Below are 14,859 nucleotides of genomic sequence, written 5' to 3' on the forward strand. Positions count from 1 at the left end.
ATAGAGTATTCTTTTTTTTTTTTTTTGCAATGTGATAACTTTGTTGAAATAAAACCCATGGATTATTCCCCCCCCCCCCCCCCCCCCCCCCCCCCCCTCATATTGTACTTTAGGCCTGCAGGAGTTGACAGCGTACCGAGGAGAGGATGTCACTCTGGAGTGTTGGGATGTCAGCAATGTCCCCATCATTGTGTTGGAGTGGACCAAACTGGACCTGAAGCCACCACATGTCTTCCTTTACCGAGACCAACGGCCAGACCAGGACCCCCAGAATCCATCTTTTGCTGGCCGGGTGGAGCTGCTGGACAGAGAGATGAAGAACGGAAACCTGTCTGTAGTTCTGAAGAATGTGAACAGAGACGACTCTGGAACATACGAGGCTTATGTTACAACACACGGTGCAGCAAGCAGGAAGATCTGCATCATCACCCTCACAGTTAAAGAACCACCAGGTGAGTTCAGATGATCAGGAGGCAGGTTGGCTGCAGAGCTGTTAGTCAATCTGAGAAGATCTTGGCAGGAGGGAAATGCCTCAGACTGCCCTGACACAGAGACACAGTTCACTGGCAGAGTCTTTTCAGAGAGGAAAGCAATATTCTCATACTCTATAATAGTGTCATTTATAGTCATAGTCAAATCGGCTCTTCAGCATTGGTTAATGTTAGGCTACATTTTCAAATCATCATCATTAGCTGTTACTTTAGCAGACAGTCTCCCTTGGATTTTTTTTTTATAAAAATAATATCACACAATTTTCTCAACCTTAAAAATGCAGGTTTCACCCATCACAGAAAAGGCTGGAAAAGTGTAAACTCACTTTCAACTTGACTGATAAATTGTTCTCTCCTTGTAGCCCAAAAAGAAATCCTAACCCTGGACTTGGGAGGAAAACTTGACTTGGTGCCAGACACATCTGCTGTTTCTAAACCCATAACCAGCATCCTGTGGAGACATGGAAACAACATGGTGGCAGAATGGATCCAGAGTGCAGCACCTGTGGAGGACTATGGACAGTTTAAAAACCGCACACACCTGAATACATCGACTGGACATTTGGTTATCAATGGTTTGGCTATAAATGATAGTGGAGTTTATTCTGTGGAGTTCAACAACATACTACACGGCACGAAATATGAGATTCATGTGATCCGTAAGTATGAATGCTGTCCTACCAAATACATTTTAAGTGTTCTTAAAGACCCCCTAAAGTAAAATAAATAAATAAAAATCAGTTTTTCTTCTTGTACCTTCAGTTGGATGTTTGAGCTTCACTGTGCAGAATGATGTCTGTGCAGAGTTTGACACTAAAAACTGTTTTCACAATCATCTGCTGAACGTGGAAAGTTTCTCTGAGCTCACTGAAAAGGCTGTTTTCAACAAGCAGCAAATCCCTGTCCAGTATTCAGCAGTTAAAGCTCCAACACATTCTCACTCCTAACTCATCATATACTCTCAGGAACCCTTCTTGCCATCACTTTGTCATGAGTTGGAAGTGAGAATATGTTGAAAGCCTGTGTTGTATGCTGTGATTGGCTAGTTAGGTTCTAGATCACCCTGATTGGTTCCTTTGGATTTTTAGATGAGGGAGAAGGAGGGGAAGTCATCTTAAGGATTTTAACAAGAACCATCAGACACAAATTATTATTCAAAGTAGAGTATTTTTTATATACATCTTGAAACATGACTTTAGAGGGTCTTTAGGTTTTCATTTTAGTTGGTCCACGAATAGCGACACCAGCTCTACAGATCTGAATATTGCTGACTGAGTGATGCAATTCTTAAAACTATACTAACTAAAGAGTTGTATAAATGTTTTTGGAACAGTAGAGGCCTTTCTGATGTTTGAAGAATTATGTTGTTGACTTTTCGCCTCTGTGTTTTTGTATCATTCTACTTTAGTTCAGCAAAATGTAACGGCGCACCCAGGACAGAATGTCACTCTGGAGTGTCGGGATCCCAATGTTGTCAACATCATGTTGCAGTGGACCAGACCAGACCTGAAGCCACCAGAATATGTCGTATTTTACAGAGACCAACAGTCAGACCTGACCCACCAGAATTCGTCTTTTGCTGGCCGGGTGGAGCTGCTGGACAGAGAGATGAAGAACGGCGACCTGTCTGTAGTCCTGAAGAACGTGAACAGAAACGACACTGGGAGATATGAGTGCCATACAAGCAATGCCAAACGCCGTAAGAGAGCCAATGCTAACACTGAGCCCAGCTGCATCATCAACCTCACCGTTGAAGAACCAGGTGAGTTGAGGTGATCAGTTTGGCTGCAGTCTGCTGCAGGTTGGTGACCAGGTCAGTGGCGCCGGAACGAGTTTGCAATAAGGGGGACACTTTTTTTTATTTTTTTTTATTTTTTTATTTTTTCAAAAAAAAAAAAAAAATCGGCGCCCGTAAGGGCGCCCGACGAAAAATTGACGTTTTTAATGGACGTTTGGATGATTTTTAGCCATATTTAGATGAATATCTCATTTTAAATTAACATTAGGATTATACTGTAGTGATGTAATTATTCAGTATTTTTCCTTTTCTCACTCACTTGGTGACCTGCTCTCCCTTTAGGTCATTTTATAATTACACTACAACAGACAGCAACACAGGCAGAAACACTGAACTTATTATTATTATTATTATTATTATCACTTCGAAACACAGTGCAAAACTTGTCATCTCAACACAAAAATAAAATAACAATAACCGTATATTATAACCGGATTATAGCAGCAGCCAATGACAGTGAGTGCAGTACAGAGTCCAGGTCTGTCTGTCTCTCAGGTGTAATAATCCCACAATGATCACGGCTTTAACAAGTGTCACAGGCTGTGTAAACAGTGTAAAGTGGGCTCTCTGTAACTTGATCCCTGGGTCTGTCTGTCTCAGGTGTAATAATCCCACAACGATCACGGCTTAAACAAGCATCACAGGCTGTGTAAACAGTGTAAAGTGGGCTCTAAGCGTCAGGGGCAGTTGCCCCCTCAGATTTAAAAAAAAAAAAAAAAAAAAAAAAAAACTTTTTTTTTTTTTTTTTTTAGGGGGACCAAATTTTAAGGGGGACAAAATGTCCCCATGTCCCCCTTGTTCCGGCGCCAGTGCAGCCCGCGGGACCCGGCGGGTTCTGGGTGACCCGCGCATCACTAGTGGCCGGTGAAATATGTCCTCTGCATTTGACCCATCCAGGCTTGTCCTTTCCTCCAGGGGGCAGGTCAGGAGCAGTGGTCGCTTTTTCTTTCCAGCGCCCGGGGACCAACTTCAGATGTTGTCGTCACTGGTCGGATGACGATCTTCTGCATGTTTTTAGTGGGGGGTTATGTACGGCGGAACTGCCTGGGGGGCACGGGGAGAACATGCAAACTCCACACAGAAAGGCCCTTTTGACGAGATAGCCCACCTGGGCAGTAGGCACTGAAGATATGGGGGGGTCACAACTCCAGCGCCCACAGCGTCCCAGGCGAGAATCGAACTCAGGACCTTCTAGCTGTGAGGCGACAGCGCTACCGACTGCAGTCACGCAGTCACGCAGTGTTATAGTCCCCGTTCGGGGACTATAACAGATAAACCCTCTGCTCTGGATCAGGTTAGCTATGAACTGGAAGCTCAGCGCCTCAGCTGCGCCTCGCGCAGGAGACCCACGGCTTCAATGCACACTTGAAATAGCCTAATTGAATGTCAAACGTCAATTGTCAATTGATAGGCTATCGCCAAATGACTTATCCAACCGCTGATCCAACAGGTGTTAAAAGGTGAGCCTTTATAGTGACTTGATTTGTGGGTTTTCTAAAAAACAAAAAACAAATCTTGATTGCAGATATGGGAAACCACCCCAGCTCAACTAAACTGACATGAATGATAACGATGATTGAAGCAACTGCACATATAGGCTACTATGGAATATTGCATTGGAATCTGGGGGTAACGGCTTCAACAGTGATGATAATGTGATTTGATAGTCAGTGTTTATTATAATATGATGAATTTTGGTAACCTGACTCCGTCAGATGGGGGCGGTATTGTTCACAAATTCACAATCCCACCTACATCTGACATCGGCTCAAGATTGGAGTTTAAACTGGCCCGCGCCCAGGCGACCCAATCAGCGGCAGCTACGGGCGGGCTCTAGGCATAGACCGGGTGTGACGCCACCGAGAAGCGCCTCTGCCTTGTAGTTCTTTAACTATTCAACATGGCGGCGGCTACCGAGGCTAGCTCCAGTGGGCTGGTCAAACATTCTATTCAAAACAATAAGCTAACATAAACGTTAAACACTTGATCTTACAGTGAATACGAAACCCTAACTGTATTGCTGTAACGTTATCAACTATGAACATTAGTAAACAAGACATTGTTGTAGAATTTGGGGAGCCAGCCTTCAGACCCTTGCCAGGCTGGGAGAACTTCGATTTATGTCAGAAGGAACAATGCACTCCGTAGTACTGAAGTGGTAAGTTCAGAAAATATGTGTTTCATTACTCCAGCTAACATCATCAGTTTTAAGGGGTGCAAGCGAACAGCTTGTTCAAGCTTAGCCAACTGTCTGATGGTTCGCCATCGCCAACCGATAACGTTAGCCGGAATAATACAATAGACGCATGATTTCTATTCGCACATAGGTTACGCAATAACCACGCCCTGTGCCCGCCTACGCAGCAGTCAAGCGCCGGGATTGGCCAGGAGCAAGTCTTTTGTCTTCTTCTTTTGACAGCTGGAATCTCCCACACCACAAACACTGGAGGGCACGCAGCCCAGCGATTTCATGAACCAACTGAATAGGTCTTGAGAACGGACAGCGATTTCGAGAGCGGACATTGAGAGCGGACATTGAAATTAATTATGGTCACCTACCTTCCTTAGCATAGTAATAATAATAAGCATAATAATTGTAATCTACACAATGTACATGCCATCAACTCATCCTTTGTTGACAAGGCCATCCGAAGAGTGGCCCTGAAGTTAACATGGTCAGCTGTCTCACTAAGGGTGTCGTAACAGCACACATGATATGAATAGCCGTCTGGCATAGAGGCCTATCAAACACAAGAGTAAAAAAATTTTTTTTTTAAAGACCAGCATAAATGTGTGCTGTAGCGTAATGCAACCCAAGATATTCTAAATTACATTTAAAATGTATTTACTTTATCTTGTGTACATACCAATATTGAAATCATACTATTTAGCCTATAATATAGGCTACCATTAGCCTTTTCCACTTCACACCCAATTGACCCATTTTGTGTCTAAGATGCAAGCAAAACTAACGAGGGCCCTAGCACTGGACCACCTGTGTTACACAAACTGAATGGGTGAATTGGGTGGGAAGTGAAAATCGCTAATTTGTCTCTTCAAAGCAGACATTTACTATGGTATTTATTTTATAGGCTACTATTCAAAGCAGACCTTCGAAACATGAAACCCAGAGATATTACTCTTGGGGTTGATGCAGATTGATGGGATTTTCTCACAGGGCTTTCTGAGGAGAAAGATCATTATTGCCTCAAATATCAGATTAAGACGAGATGAAAAAAGTTGTGCTATAAGAACAATCTAACTGTGTTAGTTTTGCTAAGAAGTTTTGATGGAGAAAAATTAATTAAAACATTGTTAATTTACCCTTTTACCGAAATCATGTTGGCAGCTCACGCCGAGCTGCATGCAGGCTGAGGCCTTGTCAGTCTGCTTCTCGCGCACCAGGAGCTTGTCAATAATTCATCGTCCCATTGGCTCATGTGAGCATGGGCGCCTGGCCAATCCCGGCACTTGACTGCTGCGTAGGCGGGCACAGGGCGTGGTTATTGCGTAACCTATGTGCGAATAGAAATCACGCACAATAGACACCTATTTTCAGAACTTAGCAGCCATCAGCTAGCTGTAAGGCTAGTAGAATAGCTAGCCGTTAGCCATTCACGCAAGAGTCACACAAACACAAAACCATTCTCACCACTGCCCAGTAAACATGTAGGCCCCTATCGTTGCATCGGCCTAGTTTCTACGCCGAACGCCTGGAGCAGTGGGCGTGGACCAGCGCACTTGATATCTTGGTATCGGCTAGACGCAGCCTAAAGCATTGCAACCACGCCTTTTAAGCGTAAAATTATGCACTGTCATGCTCATTGGATAAGTGCAATAAACGAATCGCACGCTTGCCTTTTTAGCTCCAATTCCAGTAGTCCCGCAAAACCTGACGAAAGCCAAGCGCTCTGCCCCCCCCCCCCCCCTCCCTTCATTCAGTCTGTCTGTCTCCATTATAGGCTATTATTCCATATTATTATGCTTCTCAAACCAATCTAACTGCAGTTTAAATACTGCAAGCATGTAAATACGCTACACTATAGCAAGATCAAAGTGAAAAGAATGTTCTAAAGGCATCAGCTAGAAAAATATAGCCTATCCCTATATGATGAGATTAATTTTATATTGGTGAAAGTTTGTCCATAACGATATCGTTTTCTCTCCCCTGCTGCAGGTAGAATGATGCACATAAATATACCCTACATTATGTAAAGTCATTGCATAAATGTGTTTTTATTGTAAAACTAAATGTGAGGTAGGGTCAAGTTATTGGAGCGGACATCACAGTATAGCAGATGACAGTAGGAAGCGCGTTCCGCTGTCACTTATTTAAATCACGTTAAATCGACAAGGGATATATATAGGCCAAGGAGGACATATATGTTTCACTTAGGGTGGTGTTTTAATTTCGATGTTTTATTTGGTCCAATATTGAAATGTTCTACAATTGCAGGCTGTGTTACCATTACACATTATTTTAGATCGACCTTTTATATCTATTTCGCCTCATTTGGTTGCTATTTAGTAGCGAAATTGAGTACCCAATTGCATGCTGGGACATTCACAGGCAGTGAATGTCACAGGCAACTTACTGCTATTTCCTATAGGACGTGTGTTGTGTCTGTCTGAGCGAGGGAGTCAGAGAGACAGTCGTATTGTGCCTGTCAGACTGAGGAGAGAGGGAGAAAGTGACACAGAGAAGGGTGACAGAGGAGAGAGCCAGAGGGGAGGGAGAGAGGCAGAGGGGAGCGCTCCGCGCAACTGGCGCACTCTGAATAGGCCTGGTTTTCAAAGGCGCAATGCGCTAAATGTACGCCAGGTCGGAAGATATCAGTAGGCCGGTATTTAGCGCCGACACGCCCACTTTGGCCCATTCTGGGACTGCGCCACGCCCATTCGGCCTAAAGCGCATTTGGCAGCGTAAAGCCTATTGCTATCTTCCCGAAACAGGCGCATGGCACGTTTTTTTGCGTTTAAGGCCCGTATTAGCGCCGAAGGCCTGTGGGAGAATAGGGCCCGTAATCTGTGAAACCAACATTTTTGTTCCAAATGGAAATAAATCATAACGTTAATCAAAATACCACTGAAATATTAGCTAATCAACACAGAACTGCAAAGATCAGTTTATCTGATATTTTCCCCGTATGACGCTTGCATAATGATACTGTGAAGTGTGAATATAGCTCTCACAAGCATATTGTAGTCCTTTGTCTGATATTTTGGAGCTGTTACTCGAGAAATTGGCCGTTAACACCATTGAGATATAATATGTATATGTCGATGTTAACACCGATACGCCCTTGTCTTGCATGCGTGGAGGTTATTACACCAAGTTCCGTTAAAATCTGGCAATTTAATGTGTTACTGCTGATTGGTAAATATAGTTTATCGATAGAACATAGCTTAAGATTTTGCACTTGTACTTTTGATAGGGGGTAAACAAATGGCATGGGAGCCAATACTAGGAATAAATAAACAAGGAACCATTCTTAAAGTTTGAGATTATATGCATGGTGTACTAACCTATATGTGCCGAATTGTTAAAAATATCACATTTCAATTCATATAAACCTAAAGCTTTCACGAGATTTTTGGAGGCTGCTAAGGGTGTTTTTCCTCTTCTCTGTGCATACCTTGGTACCTTGACGTCCTCTGCGCTCCAGGCAGCTCCCTTTCGCAGATTCATCTGACATCAACATCTTTATGAATTCATCTTATCATTTTATCCAATCGTGCCTCAAGACCATCAGATTATCTAACAACAACACCACACGGCCGTCTTTTCTCCGTTTAGTTTATTCTCACAAAAGTAAGCAAATAACATTCTCCAGTCATGCGTGAACATCTACCATTCCACTGACAGATATGTTAAAATTCACCAGTCCTTAATGCTAAATAGTAGCGTTAAATCATTCTATTGTATCAAAGCATTTGGCTGATGTTATTGCCATGATCATAGAGGCTAGAGAGCGTTGCGTCTCCATGACGTTAGCCGTCCAGGGTGCGTGCCACTCGGTGTCATATCGTGGCATCAGTTCCCTGAAGAAACAAACAACGATATGTGTTAGTAATTAATCGCTGTTAACGTTAACATTAATCATCAATCATCAGACGTAGCACCCCAACCTCCAGGCAGCCACTACCCATGCTAAGAGCCCCTCTCCCGGCCATAGACACTCAGCACAGCCACCACCCCAACCTCCAGGCAGCCACTACCCATGCTAAGAGCCCCTCCCACAGCGTGGCTCACCTCTGTATTTTATGCAACTACATTTCCTCCCCTCCATATGACAATTGCCTCTTAACTCATTGAGTGCCAGCCACTTTTGGAGAACGGACGCTCCCAGTGCCAGAGTTTCAGAGCGTTTTCAGTGATTTCTCGAGGCCCACAGAATATTGTGTGATATTACTATGTAAACACCGAACACGCACAAAGAACGAGGAGACTCTATTGTATCATCAGCAAAAAAAAGTTTATTGATACCATTTTCCGTTCTTTAGTTATGAGCCGGAGAAGATAGGTTGTTTTCAGCAAAAACAGGCGTTTCAAATTAGAAGCTGAGATATTCCGCCTTTTGTGAAATGAAGCATTTCAAGCACATTCACTGAGTCTGAAGCTAATATTTTCTGATGTAGTGACGTGGTGTAGTTGTGTGGTGCCCTGCGTGCCCCACCCCCCTCTCCCCCCCTCAGCTGCAAACTCCTCCCCACACTAACACACAGCCTCACGCACCCAGCGTCTATTTTCGGAGTGCTCCGTTTTTGTGCGCCGGCTCCCAGCGCGACACGGAAAAGCCAAACCGGACTGCTGAGAATGGTTTGGCCCTTCGGCGTCGGGTGCTGCTTTTCTGGCGGCTAATCGTGTGGAGAAACTATACAGCAGAGACAGAGAGGCTCAGTTGTGGGCGCGGATTGACTGCTGTTCGCAGCCAACGTCAGCTCCAGCCAGAGCAATCTATATGGCTCTGGCTGCAGCATGAGCGGTTTCTCTTTCATCACGGGGCTTTTTCCTGCTGTTTTCCTGACCTTTCTCTAATCTGGAGAGCACTGTTGCCACCTAATGAGTCCGTAAAATAGGTTATACACCTTCAATAGCTACAATATTTGTACAGGAGATGCCTGAGGCTTTGATCCACGTCCCACCGTCAAAAAACGCATTTGACGCCGATCGACGTCATTGGCACTGAACGTTACTATTTACTTTGACGCCGATCGACGTCATTGGCACTCAATGAGTTAATAACGCTGCCTATGACATCTGACATCTCAGTTCTCCATATCTGCTCAGCATAACGTGGCTCTGTGCTCTGTGTATGTGCGTTCCGACACCGTAGCACTACACTCCTGCAGACTCTCCTCTGTGAGCTCTAGCTTCAAATCCTGCTGTTGGATCTGGTTCTGTAACTCTTCCACCTGCTGACTTAAGGCTTTTACACACCAAGAGCCACGCCAATAAACAGCACAAAATTGCGAGGTGAATTTTGACCCACCTGAGTATTCACAGCCACTGATGAGTTTGATGATGAGGAAATGGAGCTTTTTCTCCTGGCTCGTTGTCATTATTTACCTGACACATCTGTTTTCTGCTTTTCAGGTACTGCACGTGCCACTGATAAGGACGCAGATGCCAGAGCCAGACATAGATATGTTGTAGTGGGATGGGGAGTGCTTGTACTGGCTGCTTGTGTGGTTGCTGTTCTTCTGAAGCCCAGAAAATGTACAGTATGAACAGAAATGGACATGGGCACCCCAAACCCAGATGGACCAGATGAACTAGAACTCAGAACGAATGAGGCTGGTGAAAGATTAGCCCCTTTCTGAACCACACACACACACACTGTCGTGTCACACATTCTTTCACCTCCAATTTCATATGCTCACTCTGCGCAAACAATTCTCATGGCAATTAACTCACTGACTGTCATGCCCAATTGGAGTATGAAGGGGCTGGTCTCCATCAAAGACCTGTACATTGAGAAAATTTGATTTGCCGCAAACACATTTGTACATACAAATTAGACATTACGTCTGATCTAAGATTCATGACTTTGAAGTTCTCCCAAATTAACACACTTTTTTTAACCTTTTGTTAAGCCCCTCACACTCTAGGCATCTTATTTCTAGATTTGTATCTTTGTTCGATGGCCGTACCAGGGCCTCCACTGAGAGGGTTAGAGAGGTGTGGCAGGAGGAACTTGATGTTGAGTTATCTGAAGTCATATGGGACAGGAGTCTATCAGTGGTCCAACTCTGCTCAATTAACAGCAGACACCAGCTCATTCAATTTAAAGTTGTTCACCGTCTTCATTATTCTAAACATAAGTTGCACAGGATTTACCCTTCTGGCTCACCATTATGTGATAGGTGTCAGAGGGCACACTGTCCCATGCTTTTTGGTTTTGGCCTTTGCTATCCAGATTCTGGGCCAAAGTATTTGACTGGTACTCTAAGGCCTATCAAATAACCCTTCAACCGGAGGTGGACCTTGCCATCTTTGGCTGCTCAGAATCCTCACTGCTCCTCTCTACAGCTGTGCAACAGTCTCTGAACCTGGGGACGACTGTCGCCAAGAGACTCATTCAAAAGGAGTGGAAGCATGGCCGTAACTAGCTATGAGGACGGGGAGGTCCGGACCTCCCCTAATATTTCATTTTTTTTTTTTTTTTTTTTATAAAACAATCTGCATGGAAAAGCATGAAAAACACGGGATCGCTTTTATTTTGAAACGAAAGGCAGGTCAGGCAGGAAGTCATCTGACGCCGCGTCCGCGGTAACTTGATTCCGAGAGAGCAGCAGCGTGGTGGTGAGTGATGACTGTCTGTCTGCCTGGCGAGATAATTGAAGGTGAGCGAGCTGCGAGACAGTGAGCGAGTGAACGACGACAGTGAGTGACACTGACAGATTTTTTAGCAACAACCAAGAAAGTAAGTGTCTAGTCTGTCTCTTAAGTAATGTTACCTGTGTGACACGTTGGGATGCTACTGGCTAATCATGCATGATGCCAATTGCCAAGCTCCCGAAGTCAGGTATGCAGGTGGCTATATGCATGGTTTCAGTTTCATGACCCAATAGGCTAAGTAACAAAAAGAGGTGGTGTAAAGTTAAAAACAACATAATATATTTTATTTTATTTTTCAATCGTTCCTATCAGGAATAAATAAATGTCCCTCTGTATGTTTTTTTTATTATCGATGATGACTTTGTGTGTTGTGTACGGCTTGGGTTGTGTACCTGTGTTTGTAGGTGTCATTTTGATATGAATTTGGCTAAAACAGTTTGTGTTTGTTAGTTACAATTATGTTGACAGGAGAGCTGAGCAGGTGGTGACATGAAAGAGAATATACTGAATAATGACATCACAACAGTATAATCCGAATGTTGATTTAAAATGATATATTACTCTAAATATGGCTAAAAAAGGGGGAAAAAAACCCTCAAATTTTTACCAAATCCGCCTCCCCTTGCTGGACCTCCCCTATTTCGGAACCCTGGTTACGGCCCTGAGTGGAAGTCTCCCTCTCCTCCTTCCTTTCAGCTGTGGCTGATGGACATGGTCTCAGTTGTGCGCATGGAGAGACTCAGGTTCTTGAGGACCAACTCACTTGGGAAGTTTTCCACTATTTGGGACCCGTTTCTGGCCTACTTTGACGTAGTCAGGGATGACGAGTGACTCGCCCAGCTGACCATTCATTGGACCTCTTGCATGTGATCCCATCCGAAACATATCTCACAAGCACATGAGCACACTATGCTGCTGGTAGCCGAGTCATTACTTTGACAATGTAGTATGTTTTTTAGGGGTGCTCCAAAAAAACGATTCTTGGTGAAAACAAAATCCTTCACGTTTGAGTGACAGGATGCCCCCCCCCCTTCCCAGCTGTAATGGAGTCCAATCCCGTATCGATAAAAGCTGCTGGACCAGCGTTTGAGCCGTGCCATGGAGCTGTGCTATGGACCTTTTCTGATGGGAGATTATTGCTTTTTTCTGCTTCCTGGTTTTGTTAGACAATCGTGGTCGATCCTGTTCACCTTTAGACGTGCTGTAATGTTTCACAAGGTGAGTAAGAGAGTCATCTATCACATGATGGTGAAAACACTTCTAATACAAAACCCCCCAAAAACAACAGTGCATAAAATATTTAGGGCCATTAAAACAACAAGATGAGATGAACAATATCAAATTAGTAACCTTGTTTAGTAGCTCCAATGTAATACAAAAAAACTCCAGTGTAAGTTTGACTCCCCAATATATTTCATATTATGCTTGTATATACTGTACTGCACTGTTTTCATGACTTATTTCTGTTACATCTTTGTTTTTCTCTGTTTTAAATGTTATTTTTGTATGAAAAGTTTGCAGTGCCTTTGTATTTACCTTATAAAGCACTTTGCAACACTTTGTTTTCAGAAGGTCTCTTAATTCACCCCGTAATTCATGCTGTGTGTGTATGTATATACAGTATGCTTGCGAGATGCCTATAGGCTCGGCCTCGCCTGCCCTATTGGTGTGCGGGTGTGTGTGTGTGTTGCTCACTAAATGTTATTGCATCAGTGATGTCACAATGGCTCCTTGTGTGTGCCCATTATATCACTGATGACATCTGTGTGTGCCCCCCTATGACATCACTGATCAGTCTTGTCACAATGCCTGTGTGTGTGTGTGTGTGTGTGTGTGTGTGTGTGTGTGTGTGTGTGTGTGTGCGCGCATCCTTATGACATCACTTTTGACATCATCACTGACGACATCATCACTGATGACATCACATCATTAGCTAATTAGCCCAATTACAAAATCCGGTTCCGTCTAGAGTTTGTTGGGGCCCTAGACAAAAATTCCCAGGGGCCCCTCCAACCAGCGTTCATCACCATTATCCTATAAAGGGAGCACGTGGGCGTTCTCTGTCTGTTTGTTTCAAGAAATGTGGCCGGCCACAGCTATGCTGTTTTACGTGTGATTGGGCTGAAACTTTCAGGAAGTGTAAAGAGCAGCCGTGCGGGTGACCTGACGGAGCCAGATTTTTTAATTAGGTAATTGTCTAGTAATTACCTAATGATGATGTGATGTCATCAGTGATGTCATCCTTCCTGGCTGAGGCTATAAATTCAGTGATGATGTCATCAGTGATGTCATCTGTGTGTTATAAATAATCTGACACCAACAAAAAAATGTATGAAGTCTATTTATTTATTTTTCAAAATTAGTAGAATTGTCTAAATAAAAAGAATATCAATAACCTTGTGATTCTCAAAATATAAATATAATAAAGAACATCAAACTGCCAAATTATTAAAAACTGACAAATTATAAAGAACAATGAATCCTAAATAAATAAACAGATAACTTCAACATTGTCATATTACATACTAGAATTAGAATTCCTCAAGTTCAACTTTTAAATGTTCGCCTATGGCATAGCTTTCATTAGCCTATTCATAACTTTCATACGGCTGCAAAATTAGCTTTTTTGTCCACCGGCAAAATGTCTAGTGAATGTTAAAATTTTACCAGCCACTCAATAGATTACCATTGTTTTTTTGGCTGGTGAAGCAAATCTATCAGCCACTTGCATATTTATATTTTACCAGCATTTGGTTGGTGTCTGGTACCAATTATGTGCCTTGCTTTCATAGCATTCATAGCTCAAGTGTTAGCTTAGCCAGGTAAACAAAACAAAAAACAAAAATTGATACCATTGCTCACTGAAGTATCTCCTCCAGGGCAGGCTAGACTAAGCAGCATTCAAATATCTGCTTAATCAGCATCTGCTCCACTGTCTTGCTTCCTTTTTCCGTTTCCTCTTTTTTCTATTTTTTGACTCAGATAACTTCATTCACTTTCACTGTCAATCCAAGATAATGTAGGTGAATCATGCATTTTACGGGAATCGGAAGGTTCCCGTTTCGAGGCTGGCTCCTCCCAGTAGTGTGTCGAAGCGTCCTTGAGCAAGACACTGAACCCCTAACTGCTCCCGATAAGCAGCGCCTTGCATGGCTGTAGACGCCGTCGGTGTGTGAATGGGTGAATGTGAGGTATTCATGTAAAAGCGCTTTGGGCAGTCGATAGACTATATAAAATGCACTCTATGAATACAGACCATTTACCATTTACCCTGAAGGTTTCAGCCCGTAAGCTGTATCACACGTAAAACAGCATAGCTGTGGCCGAACACAGAACTTGAAACAAAGCCCACATACTCAATTTTATATAATTGAGTGTATATGTATATATATATATATATATATATATATATAAACATATATAAACATGTGTATGTGTGTATATGTGTGTGTGTGTGTGTGTGTGTATATATATTAGGGCTGTCAGCGTTAAGGTCTCATTATGCTTTCCGCATCAGCGAGGAACGCGAGTGTCCGCGCGGAAAAGTGACGTCAAATCAGCAGACACGCCCCTCCGCAAGGCTCCGTGCGGACGGTTTTCGACCGGCCGTGCGCACGCCGAATTTTGTAACTACGCGGGCGCGGACGGGCGGACAAAGTGGAGTTTTCAAGACTTGCGCTCAATTCCGCCTGCAGAAACCCACACAGAGTATACAAGCTCCACACGTT

The 14,859-nt window shown here is 43.5% G+C and overlaps 1 long non-coding RNA gene across 1 annotated transcript; it reads left to right on the plus strand.

Moving 5' to 3' along the window:
- Nucleotides 1-1,013: 1,013 nt before the first annotated feature.
- On the plus strand, nucleotides 1,014-10,710 carry LOC310779217. Its single transcript, XR_014552820.1, has 3 exons — nucleotides 1,014-1,150; nucleotides 1,900-2,253; nucleotides 9,887-10,710. It is a non-coding gene; the product is annotated as an uncharacterized lncRNA (long non-coding RNA).
- Nucleotides 10,711-14,859: the final 4,149 nt, after the last annotated feature.

This window comes from Poromitra crassiceps (assembly GCF_964638095.1).
Source record: "Poromitra crassiceps genome assembly, chromosome: 7".
NCBI lineage: Eukaryota > Metazoa > Chordata > Actinopteri > Beryciformes > Melamphaidae > Poromitra > Poromitra crassiceps.